The sequence below is a fragment of the Cavia porcellus genome, unplaced genomic scaffold, assembly GCF_034190915.1.
Source record: "Cavia porcellus strain 051 isolate PalLab524CR breed Dunkin Hartley unplaced genomic scaffold, mCavPor4.1 scaffold_9, whole genome shotgun sequence".
NCBI classification, from domain to species: domain Eukaryota; kingdom Metazoa; phylum Chordata; class Mammalia; order Rodentia; family Caviidae; genus Cavia; species Cavia porcellus.
In genome coordinates this window covers 91,929,752-91,945,598 of record NW_026947492.1, presented here as the reverse complement: position 1 = coordinate 91,945,598, position 15,847 = coordinate 91,929,752, and the positions used below count along the sequence as shown (strand labels likewise).

General features: G+C 38.9%; 1 pseudogene; it reads left to right on the top strand.

Moving 5' to 3' along the window:
- Positions 1–12,849: 12,849 nt before the first annotated feature.
- The window catches only part of LOC100730496 (glyceraldehyde-3-phosphate dehydrogenase-like), a 32,103-nt pseudogene continuing 29,105 nt past the window's right edge, over positions 12,850–15,847 (top strand).

Here is a 15,847-nt window from a genome sequence, read left to right as displayed (position 1 = left end):
TTGGCCAAATCAATCAAGTCTACAATGACACAATCAACAGGAGGTTCCATCCTCAAAAAGGTATCAGACTGAGAAATCTGAAACAAAACATAGGCATTAAAAATTTCAGAAATGACCAGTGTGAAAGCAAAATGTCTGAAATTCAGAACAAAGTGGTTAATCATAGAGAACTATGTCAAGAAGCACAAAAAATGCAAGCACAAGTAAAGACAATCCAACAGCTACTAAATGACGTACAAAGACCAATCTAATTGTTCGAGGAAGCTAAAAGACAATTCAGATGCAGTTACTAGTATATCAAAAGAATTCATAGCAGAAAACTCAAACATTAAAAAGTGTTCAGCATACATAATACCAGATAAGTAAAATAGAAAGTCACCAACACACGTCTTACTGTTGCTGTTGTTCGTATTGTGGTGGTTTAAAATTTTTAAAATTTTACTTCTACATGTAATTCAGAATCAATTTTTGGAACAGTTAAATATGGATATTACAACATATTTATTTATCTAATTGTCATCTGTTAGGTATATAGTCTGCTTCTAGGATTTTGCTATTATATTTTGGCAGTAATAAACATTGGTATGCGTGTTTTACTGTACATGATGACTTCAACTTTGGAGGGAAGATACCTACCAGGGAGAGAGCTGGTTTGTATGAAATTTCTAGTTTTAGTTGTTTGAGAAATCTCCATGCTGATAGCACGATATTCTATGTAGAAGACTCAAAGATCTCTAGCAAATACTCTCAGAATTTATAAACAAAGTAGCAGGAAAGAAGAGCAACAGGCAAAAAACATTAGCATCTGAGTACACCAACACTGAATAGTATGAGAAGGAAATTATGAACATAATACCATTCACAGTAGCTGCCAGAAAAATGAAATAGCAAAGAATTCCTTGTGTTTTTGGGACACGGTCACACTATATAGTTCATCCTGCTTTGAACTCACCATGCAGCCCAGGCTGGCCCCAAACTCATTGCCATTCTCCTGCCTCAGCCTCCTGAGTGGTCAGATTATAAGCATGCACCAACGCACCCAGAGACATATCTTGATTAAATTTCCAGGCATTCTACATAAAAACAATTTTAAAAGGAGCCAGAGATGAAAAGAAAATACATAAAGTTAAACCAGTTAGAATTACAGCAGACTTCTCAACAGAACTTTAAAGGCTAGAAAAAGGGCAATGAGTGAGAATGTCAGGCCCTAAAATGAAGTATATTCCTGTCTCAATCACTGTATTCAGAAAAGATGAAGAAAGGAAGACATTTCCTGAGAAAGGCCAGCTGAAGAGATATATGGGTATGAAACCAGCACTCCAGAAAATACCCAAGATTAATCTAAACAGAATGATAAAACCAATGAAGCTAAAAATCATGATGAAATGAAAATGCCATGCAAGGTCAGTGGATACACAGAAAGATAAAAATAACAGGAGAAGAAAAACAAGAATCATCAAGAGAGAAGGAGTGCAATGATCATAAATAATCAGCACGTCTCAGAAATATCTGTCAATGTTAATGACCTTAAGTCCCCAGTTCAAAGATATAGACTGGCAAACTGGATCAAAAAGCAAAACCCAGCAGTCTGTTTTATTCAAGGAACTCATCTAACTTAAAAAGATATTCATGGATAGAAAAAAAAAACATTTCACATACCATGGCCCCTAAAACAAGCAGGGATAACAATTTTAATTTCACATATGGTAAATGTCAAGCCAAACTGATTAGAAAACACTAAGAATGTCCCTACCTACTAGTTGTGGGAACAATCTTACAAGAAGAGGTAATAATGATTAATTTTTATGCATCAAATAGGTGAGCACCTATTTTCTTAAAACAAATACATGTAATCCTAAAAGGATCTAAGTAATACCAGCACAATCATAAAGAGAGAGCTTAGCATTCTGCTTTTCAAAGAGATCAACTAACAAAAATCAATAAGGAAACCGCAAATCTAAATCACATCCTTGAACATTTGGACTTAGTAGATGTGTACAGAGTATTACATCCTACAGCACCACAATGCACATTTTCATCTATAGCACATAGAACTTTCTCTGAATAGGTCATATTCATGTTCCCAAAACATGCTTAAATAAATACAAAAGAATCAAAATCACCCCGTGGGTATTATGAGACCACTGTTCGATGAAATAAAAAAATCAGTGGTACAGAAAACTGCAGAAAATATGGAAGCTGTTGGATCACAGAAAATAAAATTGAGAATGAAATGAAAGTATTTCTGGAACTTAATGACAATTCCTGAACACTACTCCACAATATCTGAGCAAGTATAAAAGACTCCTAACAGGGAAGTTAATTTTAATTAATTTTTACATTAAGAAAATGTTGCAGACTAAAATTAGTAGACCTATGATAAATCTTAAGATATTTAAGCAATAAAAGTAACCTAGACCAAAACCAAATTTAAGGAAAGAAATTCTATTGTTCAGAGTAGAGATCAACAAACTTGAGACTAAAAACGTGATACAAAGTATCAACAAATGGAAGATCTGTATCTTGAGAAGAACAAACAAAATAGAAAAACCTACAGCCTAACTTACCAAGAGAAAGAAAGGACTCACATCCATGCAATTAGAGTTGGTGTCACAACCCATACCTCTGCAATTCAGAAGGTAGTAATTATTTTGAGAAATTGTCTCCCAATAAAGTAGAAAATTTGAAGAATAAACAGATTCCTAGACTCATGAAAATTACCAAAATCAATTTAAGAAGATACAAAAATATTTACCCCAATACAAAGCAATAAAGTTGAGACAGTAATGAATCTGTCAAGTAAAACTTGTTCATGACATGATGGATCAACTGGTGAATTCTACAGGACCACTAAAGATGTTACACCATCTATACTGTTCAGACTCTTCAAAAATGTAAATTGTACAGGATTGCATATTTTGGTTGCAAGCTTCCTGATTGCTGCTGCATTATCAAAATCTGGGCCACCCATGAGGATCCTGGAGACAAAGCATCAGTGTCCCATCAGGGCCCTCACAGCCCCTGTGCTCAAGGCCATGCCCCACCTTCCACGGCTTGGGTAACTCTGGTGGTCATTCATGAGGATGCTTGCCACTTGGTGCTCTGAACTCCTGCTGTCCCAGCCTTCTCACTATCTTGGATTAGGGACTTACACCACTGTGCCTGCTGGCCTTTGTTTCTCCTTCTCCTCGTCCTCCTTTTTAACTATTCACAGATCATTTTCTCAGTCATTAAGTGATCATTACAACACCTTGTAAGGTTGTGGGTGGCTCTGCAGCAGATAACGTGCATACACGTATTTTGTAAAGATTGTGCAGAGAAGGATGTGAACACAGGGGCTGATCATTTTCATGAACATTACTGCTTTTCCATTCCACAGTTGAGAGAGTTGCAAGTAAAGGACAGATTTGGTGATCTTGCAGTGTGACCCAGTGTGACTGCTGATGACTGTCATTCACTTGAGGAAGTAAGTTTTGGGGTGACCAGATTGCTGGGATTGGGGGCTCAATGACAAAGAGGATCATGAAAGTGTCAGCTACTGATTGGGAATTCTGCATTTGAAAACTATGGATGTCTTAATTCTGTGAGTGTTATACATCAGTGGTTAGCTGCTGGGCTTGATATCCTGTACTCCAAAAAAAGAAAGAAAGAAGGAGGGGGGAGAGAAAGGAGCAGAGAGGAAAGAGGGAAGGGGAGGAGAGAAAATTTATGTACACTTGCAAAATTTATTTTTAATCTGTTGTGTAACTGAATTTATTGGTACATTTTAGATATATACATAATGATCATATTTATCATAGAGAATTTGTGCATGACATATTTTGATTTCTCTGTTCTTCCCAGTTCCCTATACTCCCTTCAACCAATCTTTCTCTCCCCATTTACAAAGCTTGTTTCCACTTTAACCTTTTTTAAATTATGTTTTTCCTTTTCCCTTCCTTCATTTCCCTCTTCTCCCATCCTAGTTCTTTTCTTTTGAACAATTTCTTCCCATTTCACAATATCTATTGTACATTTTGGTCCTTATTTAGTCTTTCAGTTTTGCATACCAAAGACAATGTAATTTTCCACATGTGAGTCTAACTTATTTCACTTAGGAGTATGGTCTCAAGTAACTTTGCTTTACCTAGAAGTGCCTCAAATATTCTGTCATATAAAAAGCTCCACAGCATCTTAATGCATTATTTAGTCGATGGGCATTTGGGTGCTGTATAAAAACCAATACCACACTGAACAGAAGACTCTTTACACCAAGGAGTCTAAAAAGCAACACTTATTCATCTGATACTGGAAGGCTAGGGTTCAAAATCACCAGGTATGAATCAGCTTAGAGTTCAGTTTAAATACAGTTTGCAAGCAGGAAGTGCAAAGCAGATAGTAGGTTAATCCATGATTGGTTACATGAATTAAGTCACATATTGTCAAGTAAGCTGGTTCCAAATAGATTTACTTAAAAGGAATTGTGTATCATAATGCAGGGCCATCCTGGGGACATGGAGGGAGTTGCAGTGGAGCCAGTGAAGTTAAAGGGACCTTGATGGGGCCACTCTGTCCCAAACAAAGTCCTTGAAGCAAGTTGGAAAGAATACATACTGTTTGAGCTAAAGAAAAACATGAGCTGGACAGAGTCAAATTGACCCAGTACATTATCAGAACAAAAGCAGCTAGACTCAGATGGTCAAGGCTGACTGAATTTAGCAGTATGATTAATGTGAGAAGTGGCAAGAGGAGAGGAAGAGGCCTCTATCTGATTCTTAACTGTTGCTATAACATGTCTATAAGTCTGCTGTTCTTTCACTGTGCCCTTGCTAACTATGCCTTCACATGGGTTGTTTCCATGACTGAGCTCTTACAAACTGTGCTGTTATAAACATGAGTGCAAAATTTCAATGTGGTATGATGTTTTAAATTATATGCAAAGATGTGAAGAAGGAGAATAGCTGGATCAAATGGGAACTCTAATCCTTGTTTCTGTGAGGACTCCCCATACTGATTTCCACAGCACCTGCACCAGTCTACTACCACCAACAGTGGAGAAAGGTTCCCTTTTCCCACAGCTCTTTTAGCATTTGTTATTGGTTGATTTATTCATGCTAGCCTTGCTTTCTGGAGTGGGACAGAATCTCAACATTTGTAAAATTTGCATCTCTCTAAAACCTGTGTTGTTAGTTTTTTCATACTTTATTTGCCATTGTGTGTCTTCAGATTCATTTCTTCAGATGAAGAAATAACAATGGCAAATAAGTGTATGAAATGTCCCATAAATTTTTGGATTGGGCTTTTGAATTTGGGGTGTCTCATTTTTTTCCCCATTCTTTATATGTTTTGATATCAGTCCTTTGTCTGAAGCGCAACCTGCTAAAATTTTTTCCACTCTGTGGTTTGTCTTTTTACTTTGTTGGTGCTTTCTTTTGTTGTGCAAAATGCTTTTAATAGAATGCATTCCCAGTTATTGATTCTTTGTATTGTTGCCTGTGTGATTGAGGTTTACTTCATGAAATCTTTGCTTGCACATATGTTTTCAAGAGTTCTGCCTATTCTCTCTTCTCCCAGGTTTGCTGTTTTCTTTTTGAAGACTTAGGTGTTTGATCCATTTTGATTTTAGTTTAGCGCATCGTAATAGATGTGGGTCTAATTTTAGTCTTTGCTATATTGAAAGCCTGTATGTCCAGAACCATTTATTAAAGAGTATATCTTTTTTTTTTCAGTAAATGTGTTTGGCTCTTTTGTCAAAAATGTGGTGACTTGGGTGGGGCATCGAGCTCAGAGGCATAAGCATTTGCAGGGCAAGCTCAAAGTTCTGAGTTCAGTCACCAGTACATTCACCAAACAATGGCTGAGTGTGTTTAGAGTTGTGTCTGCAGCTTCTAATCTGTTTTATTGATCCTCAGGTCTGTTTTTTTTTAAATCACACTACCTTTGTAGTAAAATTTGAACTCAGGGTTTGAGGATCCCCTGCCTTGCCCTTACTGCCAAGAATTGCTTTTGCTATTGTAAGTCTCTTCTGGTTTCAGATTAATTTTAGGAATGTTGTCTCTAGTTCTGTGAGATATGCAAATGGTATTTTATTGGGATTGCATTAAATTTGTATAAGTTTTGAGGAGGAAATCTTCACTAGGTTGATTCTTCCTACCATGTGCAAGGTATATCTTTCTACTTTCTAGTAACTTTTTGATCTCCCTTTTTAGAGTACTGTAATTTTCAGTGGACAAGTCTTTTGTTAGATTGATTTGTATTGTGAAGGGTGTGTGTTTCCTAATTCCTATTTCATTAAGTTTGTTGTTTCTGTCCAGGATTTCTATTTACTTTTGAGTGTTGATTTTGAAGCCAGGTACATTACTCAATTTGGTTATTAATTCTGTTACTCTTTTGGTGGAAGCTTGAGGTCTTCTATGTAGAGGACCTTGTCATCTTCCAATAACAATAATCTTAACTTTCCTTTCCTATCCTTATTCCTTTTATTTCCATACCTTGTCTAATGCTGTGGCAAATCTTTCCAGAACTGTATCGAACAGGAGTGGTGACAGTGGACATGCTTGATGTATTACTGATGTTAGAATGAAAGGTTCTAGTTTTTACTTTTTAGTTTGATTTTTCCTAAATGAGTTTTATCACATTGAGGTAAACACCATCTATTTCAGTTTTCTGTTGGGAATTTATTATGAGTGGGTTTTGCACTTTGTATAATGTGTCTATTTTCTGTGTCTATTTGGATGAGCAGGTAATTTTTGCCTTTGGCTTTGTCAATATGAAGTGTTACTTTTATTGAATTGTATGTTGAATCACCATTGTATGTCTAGGATGAATCTTACTTGGTCATAGAATGCAATCTTCTTGGTGACTTGCTGCATTTTGTTTGCCAGGATCTTATTAAGGACTTTTGCTTCTGTGTTCATTAGCGAGATTAGTTGGTAGCTTCCTTTTTTGGCTGGATCTTGCGCTGGTTTAATTTCAGGGTAATACTTGCCTCCAGGAATGATTTTAGAAGTATTGGTTCCCTTTCAGTGTCACTAAAGAGTTTCAGCCTTGTTGGTATTAGGTCCTCTCTAAATTTCCTGTAGAATTTAGCAGTGAATCCATCAAGCCCCTTATTAACTCCCTGAAACCTGCTTTCTCCTGTGCAGGCTCACAAAGGCAGTGTTGCTCTTGCACTACCTCTGCTGTTGACACCATGTCACCTGGTGGTGTCCCTTCCACAGGAGCATCTGTCACTGGTGGCATCATTTCAGGTTTGTGCCTTTCCCCTTTTGCCTGCTGTCTTCCCCTGTGTTCACCCCATCCTCCTTCCCATAGAACTGTGCCCTCTCCAGAGTCTCTTTTCCTCTCTCATGGAGTTTGGTTTCTAGAGCCCTGTGTTCTCCCTGGGGACTAAGATGGGGAGACCTAAGTGAGGCTTTTCCTTGAGGTCTGGGGAGGTCTGGGGAGGTTTTCAGATTTGGATTAAACTCCTTTCCCTCTGAGTGTTCCTCTCAGGATGCTGAATCACTGCCTCTTATGTTTCTTTCTAAACAGTACTCTGACTCTGCCTGTGGCTGCAACCATGGCTGAACTCAAGTAACTGTCTCCACCTTGGGGAGCAGTTCAGAGGCTGAGGGGTCAGGGCAGGATAATGTCTATAGTACACTTCCCCAGAGAGCTACCTGTACCCTGAAATTAGTTTTATGTTGTTGAGTCAAAATACTCATCAGTCATATGTTAAAGGAGAGAAGCTTTAAGTCAGGTCAGTTTGTAGAAGGTTCAATAGTCTGCAATAAGCTGTCTCCAAGGCAGGTTGGGATTGCTGAGGGGCATCACAGAAGAAAAATTAAATATTTAGGTTATTTTTAATTTTCAGGTTAAGTTTAATTTTCCAGTAGGATTATGGTTTGGTTTTCCTTATTTTGAGATTATATTAGGCAAAGGGTTAATGTATCACCAGGAATACGCCTTGATCTAGGGCTAAGTATGATTACAGATGTGGTTTTAGGGACAGGGATATCTAGGACTATGTCTATGTCTCTGCCATGTCAATATTAGTTTAACTTTAGGGTTAACGCTAAGGGTAGTGTTAGTGTTGGGTGTAGATTCAATTTAGTTTTAGGTTTAGGATTAGGTTTAGGTTTAGTGTTAGGTTTATGATGTTGGCATGGTAGAGTTAGCTGTAAAGTTAGGCATAAGGCTAGGCCTAGACTTAGGTCTATGGCCAGGCCTATTGATAGCTTTATGGTTAGTGGTAGTGCTAAGTCTAATGCTCATCTATGTCTACAGTTGGTTTTCAGGGCAGAGTTTGGTTGCAACAGGGGATTAGTTTTATGCTTATTGTTACGATGAGGTTTAGTGTTAGGCTTGTAGCTAGTACACCCTGGGCTAGGGCTGAGATTCCACCAGGGTTTGTTAGGATTATACTATCAAACAATGTTAATCTCCCATCATTTTGTTTTGAAATTCTGTATAATTGTTTTTGTTCTTTTCATCATTAAAAAAGAGAAAAGGATATCGTTAGATATCAGACAGTTTTACTATTAGATGCAGGGTTATGTGTAGTTTTCAGACCACAGCTATGCCTGGAGGTGGTGCTAGAGCTAAAGCTAAGATAAAGGCTAAGGGTAATGCTGAGGCTCGGTGTAGGATTTGATACTAGGGTTAGGATTTAGTTTCCACCAGTGTTAGCATTAGGATTTGTTTAGAGTTAGGCTTGGAGTTACATGTACAGATAGGAAGAATTATAAGGTTTAAGGTTAGGACTCCAGCAGATTTAAGGTTTGGATTTACATTATGTTTAAGATTCACTAGAAATAAGATTATTGTTTGGATTAGTTTGTAGTGTTAGTGCTTGGATAAGAGCAGGGGTACATCTAGGGTCCTTGCTTGAGTTCTCTCTGTGTTGCAATTATGGTTACAGTTATGGTAAGCTTTAGGGCATGAGGTATCACTTGGGTAAAGTTAGGTCTGGGGCTCGAGCTAGAGCCATATTTTTCTCCTAGGCTAAAGTGTGGCTTATATTTAGAGTCAGTGTTAAGAGTTAGAATTAGGGTTCCTCCAAAATTAGTTAAGCTAATGGTTGCTTTTAGTTAGGGTCAGAGTTGTAGTTAGTGTTTAGATTACTCTATATGGCTTAGGAATATGTTTAGTGATGTTTTCAAAAGTGATTGTTTTGTGTTTGATAAAGTATTGAGATGTCTTAAAGTTATGATTCTATCAGATTTAGTCATAGGATTATTTTATCATTAAGGTTAATTGCCTTCATGTTTATGGTTTAGGGATAAGGTTAGTTTTAGGTTTAAGTTTATTCTTCTACCATGGCAGGATTGGCCTTAAGGTTCGAGTTAGGTTTAAGAATAGATTTAGGGATAGATACAGGGTTAAACCTAGGATTTTACCAGCAATATAGTGAATGATGGTATTATTTTTAGTGTTTAAAACTTCCCACAGATATGAGAGTGGGGTTAGGGTTTGTGTTAGGGAAAGTCTAGGACTAGTGCTAGGTTTAAGAGTAGATGTAGAACTATGGCTAGGATTAAGGGCTCATCAATAATGAGTATTAGGATTACTCTTTGGGTAGAGTTAGGGCTAAAGCAAGGTCTATGTCTATTTATATCGCTAAGGTTAGGGCTAGGGTTAGGGTTAGTTTACCACCAGTTTTGGGGTTTTGCTATAGCTAGTTTTAGCATTCAACCAGGATTATATTTAGGCCTGCAGCATACTTTAGGATTATGGTTCAATATAAAGTTATGGCTAGGACTAATCCTGTGGCTCCTCCATGGTTCAAGTTAGGTTTAGTGTTCTATATAGTGTTAGGAGTATAGTTTCTTCTAGGTATAGAGTTCTACCAGCATCTGTTTAGTAACTTAATAATCATCAACCTAATAACATTAGTATTATGTTATTAACCAATAACATTGGTGCTATGTTAGGGTTATACTTAGATATGATGAAGCTTGGAATATGGATAGAATAAGTGATAAGGAGAGTGCTAATGCTAGAGATGGGGATAGGCACAGGGATATGGGTAAGGGGGTAGGATTAGGACCAGTGATAGGGATAAGGATAGGTATGGAGATAGGCTTATGGTTAAGAATAGGGATAGGGATGGAGGTAGGGTTAGAGATAGGGATAAAGAAAGGTATAGGGGTGGTGTAGGGTTGGGGGTAGGAATAGGGATAGGGATGATAGTAGGGATAGGAATAGGGATTTGGGTATGGCTAGGATAGGGATAAGGCTAGGGATAGGCACATGGTTAAGGGTAGGTTTCAGGATAGGGATATGTATTGAGAAAAGTTTTAGTGGTAGAGATAGGAATAGGACCAGCTTTCTACAATTTAGGGTTATGATTTGGATTAGGATTAAGTTTAGGATTAGGATTAGCATTAGGCTTAGGGTTATTCTTTTTATTAGAGTTGAAGCTCAGGTTCAGGTTTTGGTAATGCTAAGACTTAAAGCAGAGTAGTTTTCTTCCATCTATGGTGTTAGGGTTGAGGTTAAATTTTGTGTTAGTTTTTGGGTTCCACTTAGATTAGAATTAGAATTAGAGTTACTGTTCCATCAGGCTTAATGTTAGGCTTATGCTTAATGTTACCTTATGTGTTGGCTTTTATGAGGACTAAGGTTCTTCTAGTATTATTTACTGCTTTTGTTTACCATTCATACTCGTTTAGGTTTGGGACTAGGTCTGTGATTATATCTAGGGCTAGTGTTATTACTTGAGTACTAAGGAAGAAGAAATTTCTACTTGTGTTAACAGAGTTAGGTTCCCCTCTATGTTTAACTTAGTTTAGGGTAAGGATCAGAAATAGGTTACATTTAGCTTCTCGGTAAGAGCTACTTTTAGGGTAAGGGCATGGTTAAAAGGAGAGCTGGGTCTAGGCCTATTTTTCCATCAGTGATTGTAAAGGGGTCCTCTGGAGCAAAAACTGTAAAGTATGGGGATCAGGAAGCCCTGCAAGTGATCCCCAGTCCAATTCTCCATTCTCACAGAGCAAGACACTATGAAGTGCCCATGTATCTGAAGTCGTGCAGCAGGACTGAGTGGCCTCTTCAAGATCTGTCCCCTGGATTCCTCTCTGAGATCACAAGAGAGGTCTGTGTACTTCAAAGGCATTCCCTCCTAATGGGCCACACTTTCAATCCTGGTCTAATGGGGGAGGGAATATGGGTATAGTCCTGAGGGTGCAGTGCAAGCTCTCCTGTCCATATCCTGCTCCCTCGCCTGTCCCTATTGGGCCAGTTCTTCCTCTCAGACCTTGCATGCTGCCAACTCCAGCCCCATGTTCATGGGCTGGTTTTGTGGTCCTGCTCCCTAGAGTGAAGAATTTTTGGTACCTTTGTAACATGAACAGTGCCACACACTTCATGTTACATCACAGCTGCTTCTTCACATTCAAGGTTGCTTCTGCTTTTTGTGATTCACAGATTGATCAATGGATGACACTTTGGCATCTCATGACTATTTCATTTGGCAACATTTCCCCTGATGGTTTTACTGTGCTTTGATATTTGCTGTCTGAATCAATTGTTTTATTTCAATGCTAATGAAATGGAGATCACCAAGTTCCTTGATTCCTTCATCGTTTTTTGCATGGAAATATTCAGTAAAGAAGACTTTTCCATCCTCAGCATTAATGGATCATTTTGAAAGGTTGTTCCTCAAGGAGAAGCAAAACATTTGCCCCCTGTTCTTTAGTTATCACCTTTCATGAGAAGGGAAGAGGGTAAAAAAGATGTGTGATGCACATAGATCCTTGATGCATATGATCATCATGAGCTACAAACTGGTATTAATAAAAATTAAAAATTGTAAAAAAAATCATCACTTTTCAGAAAAAAGGGATGGATCTATCATTTTCTTAAGTGGTCATGCTCATTTGTTTCCCCATTTCTAAGAGTATCTCCATGAGATTCATTTTCTTTTCTTTCAGTGGTATGCAGTCAAACTGCTACTTCTCCAGTTCTCCTTCCTTCTTTATGCTGGGGATCAAATGTGGGCTCTGTGGATGCTGGGCAAGGGCTCTGATACCACTCCTTAGCTGTTTCCCAAGCAGGACTTAATAACTCAGAGTCTTCTTTCCTCGGCCTCCCTAAGGGATGGAACTACAGTGAGCACCATCATACCCTGCTGAATTTTGTTTTTATTTTTAAGTGAGGTGAAAAATGACAGAGTATTTTTGTAGGCTACTGGAGAAGTGTCAGGAGAAAGATAGCACAGAAACATAGAAGCAAGGGGTTGGGGGTGGGATGGCCTGTGACAAGGCAGGGGCAGGATGGCAGGCAGAGAGTGAGACAGAAGGACTTAGGTGGGGGAGATGTGGTGGCTAAGGGATTGTGTGGAGTCACCTCTGACCTTGTGTCTTGCTAATGGAAAGGAGACAAAGCCATGTGCTGTTGAGAGTAAGGAGAAAAGTCCTTGGGAGCTTTGAAGAGAATTCTTTCTGGTCTGAGTCTGTTTATCTGCTCTGAGATCTTCTGCACTAATGAATCCAGCAATCTGTCACTGAGCCCCTAGGAAACAGATGTTGCTGGGCAATGTGAGGCAAATGCTCATGCCATTTGCCCATGGGCACGTTGAAATCCTCAACTTATGTGGCTCTGAAGCAGAGGATCCTTTTAAAAAGTTGGAAGCTAGCTGCTCCCCTGTTCTCCACTTTTCTTATTTTTCCTTTCCCTTTTCTTCCTTCTGCAACAGGGGCCATCTGGGCCTCCTCAAGGTCCAGAGTAGTTTATATTTTTAATTCCAGGGAAAAGTTATTGGAATTGAGTTATTGGAAATAAGTAAATTCCAATCTAGCACTTCCAGTGCAAGGCAGGGGGAGAATAAAGAGAAAAGAAATTTCTTCAGTTGTGGGGAACAAAGTGGGTCCTAGGTGCTGTCCAACAATGGCTAACCACGCTAGACTTTTATTCATTCTTGAAAAGGAGAGTGGCTCAGGATTGAGTGACCATGAGAATGGTGAGTGCTGTGAGCTGTGCAGTACTGAGTTTGGAGACACAGTGGTACTTGTGCAATATGCAGAGAGAGGTGTGCAGAAAGAGTTCCAGGTTCTGGTAACAGGTGATCTCTAAGTGTGGAGGAATATCCATAACACAGTTTGAGGGATATCTTGTGGTTCGGGTCAGCTGCTTCAGCCCTGATGTCTGGCCTTTCTGCCCTGGGACTTCATGGTCTCTTTCTCAAGGCTCACTCTCAGTGCTCAGCCCAGCATCTCTCAGCCGAGCTCAGGCTTAGTGGTAGGGAACTATAGGTGGGGCATCATAGTTCTGTCCCATTGCTTCAAAGGCTACATATCAGCACCTTGGCTAGATCCATTTACATTGCTTAAAGCCAGTTGAGGGATAATTTCCTAACTAGCTCTGTACATGTCAGTACACAGAAGGCAAAGGTGAGCCACACAAGAAGCAAATTGTCTTCTTTCTAAGGTGCGACCCCAGTGGCCCTCCATACTTCACTTTTTCTTCTTTTTTCTGAGAGAGGATCTCACTATGCAGCCCAAACTGGTCTTGAATTCCCAATCCTCCTGCCTTATCTTACCTAACAAGCAGTGGCATTACAGGTATGCCTTTTCATTCATTCATTGAACAAATATATATTTTGTATGTGTGATAGCTCCAAGAACCAGGCTTGCACTTGGGATGTGGCTGCCATCCCTGTGCCAAACCCTGTGCCTGCTTACAGGGCTGCTCTCTTCACCTGGCTTCCTGTCTCCTGCAGGTGAGAAGGAGCAGCACCTGCTGACCCTCTGGAATGCTTAGGAGGGCAGTTTCCATACTCAGCCCAGGCCCCAACCTTTGCCCCTTGGAACTATGGGAACTGCAAGGCAGATCAACTTATCAATACCCGGGAAAAGGCTGGAGCCTTAGGTACCAGGATGTGCCTGTACCACATGGCAGAGGCTTCTCACCTGATGGGTCAAGTGGGCCACACCACAGAGTGTTGTGGGTAGCAGGTAAATGGTAGGCAGGAGGGATGGCATAGATTATATTTCCCTCCCTCTGGAGTAGATGCAGAGGTGCTCAGCATGTTCAGGGCTCTGCTCAGCACAGCTCAGTACTGAGGCAGATTTGTGCCTGTGTCTTACCACCCTCTAGGCAATCAGGTTGGGGCTTCCTTTGGTTCCCAATGTTCTCTGTAGGGCACTTTGAAGGATCCGTGGAATGGAAACAGTCTGAAATCTTTCTAATTTCGGTTTAAATCCTAGCTTTGTGACTTTGATATAAATACCTCTTTGTGAGTCTCAGGTTCTACCTGTCCAAAGGCAGTACCATCCTCTAGGTATTGTAACCTCAGTGTTTGGGTGTCTGGAGCCCCTTATAACTACATGCTCCAGGCACTAGACATGGATCTATAGAATTTAATGTTTGCCTCGCTGGATTTCAGTCTTGCTTTTGTCCCACTGGTTTTAAATCTCTTTTTCTTCCTTTTAGAATGGAAATGATTACCATGTTCCATCATGTCAAAAATGTTTAAAACTTTTTTGATTTTTACAGAATCTCATTACTAGAGTGTGCCTTATTCTCATAGATGTGAACAGTATTAAAACTGTTAAGACTTTGACAACTCCAAGAGATGGAGTAACTGCATTTTACATAAAAAAATACAACTCTTTTGGGAGTCAGGGAAATACTGCTATGGTTTAAGATAAGGTACACTTGTAAAATCTCATGCAATCATATGTTGAAAAGGTGACTGTATTACAGGATTTTACACACGACTTGCTCTTAAGAGGGCATCATAAGAGGCACATCATTGTTGGCTTACCCAAAGATTAATCTTTCTTTCCAGCTCTTCTCTGAAGATTGTCTGATTCCTATTTGTCATGCCTTGAATAAATGTCCTCTACCATGTTCTTGTGCTGAACTTCACAGTAAAAGCATGTTTCAAATACAACAAACAAACAAAGTCCCAAAACTTTTAGTGCTCTTAAAAATACAAGTTGTTCTGTACCCAAAAGTTTAATACACTGAAATTTTGTAATTAAATCCAATACAAAAATAAGGTGATGAATGAAAATTTAAATGTCAGATGTCTTTAAAATGTTGAAATAGCACGTTCAACATATTTTGGGGCAAAAATGAAAAGAATGTTTCTTTATAGAATAAACACTCTAATTTTCAATTTTTTATTTCTATAGGGAAAATGTCATTAAAAATGACAAACTAATGGGGTCACAAGCAAATTTGAAAGTATAAAAAGCAACATCAATAAAATTGACATAATCAGCTAAAGATAAAGGCTAAAAATTAATTTTATCATTGATTCAAATATGCAATATTTAGATAATTTCAAAAGAGAATATCATTCCACAAATATACATCCATGCAGATAAATAGGAAAACTTACCTCCCTTCTAGGAGTGTGTTGCAGCATTGGCATAGTGGGACATGTAAGTGGAAGATACTTTCAGAAATTAAAACCAGCTGAAGGCAGCTAGTGCATAGACTCATGAAAGGACTGTTTAAGTATATAATTGTATTAAAAATGATATGATCGGGGCTGGAGGTTTAGCTCAGCGGCATAAGCGCCTGCCTTGCAAGCAGGCAGCCGTGAGTTCGATCCCTGGTACCGATAAAAAGGAAAAAGACAAAAAAAAATGATATGATAATGAACTGGAATAAAGAAGTTTTTCCAGATGATGAGCCAGAGTTTCATTCCAGAAATAATTCTACCTAGTATCATTTTCAGGTAGAGGATGAGTAAAACATTCAGTTTTCCTTATGTATGTGCTCAGTGATGCTGGTAGCATAGATGCTAAAATGCATACGCATAAAATAAAGTGAGCAAAGGAAACTGACCAAGTAGGAATCAGAGTTAAAGGTTATGTTAACTTGCAGGGGTGGACAAGTCCCAAAAGGGATCCAATGGGCTAACTAGACTTGA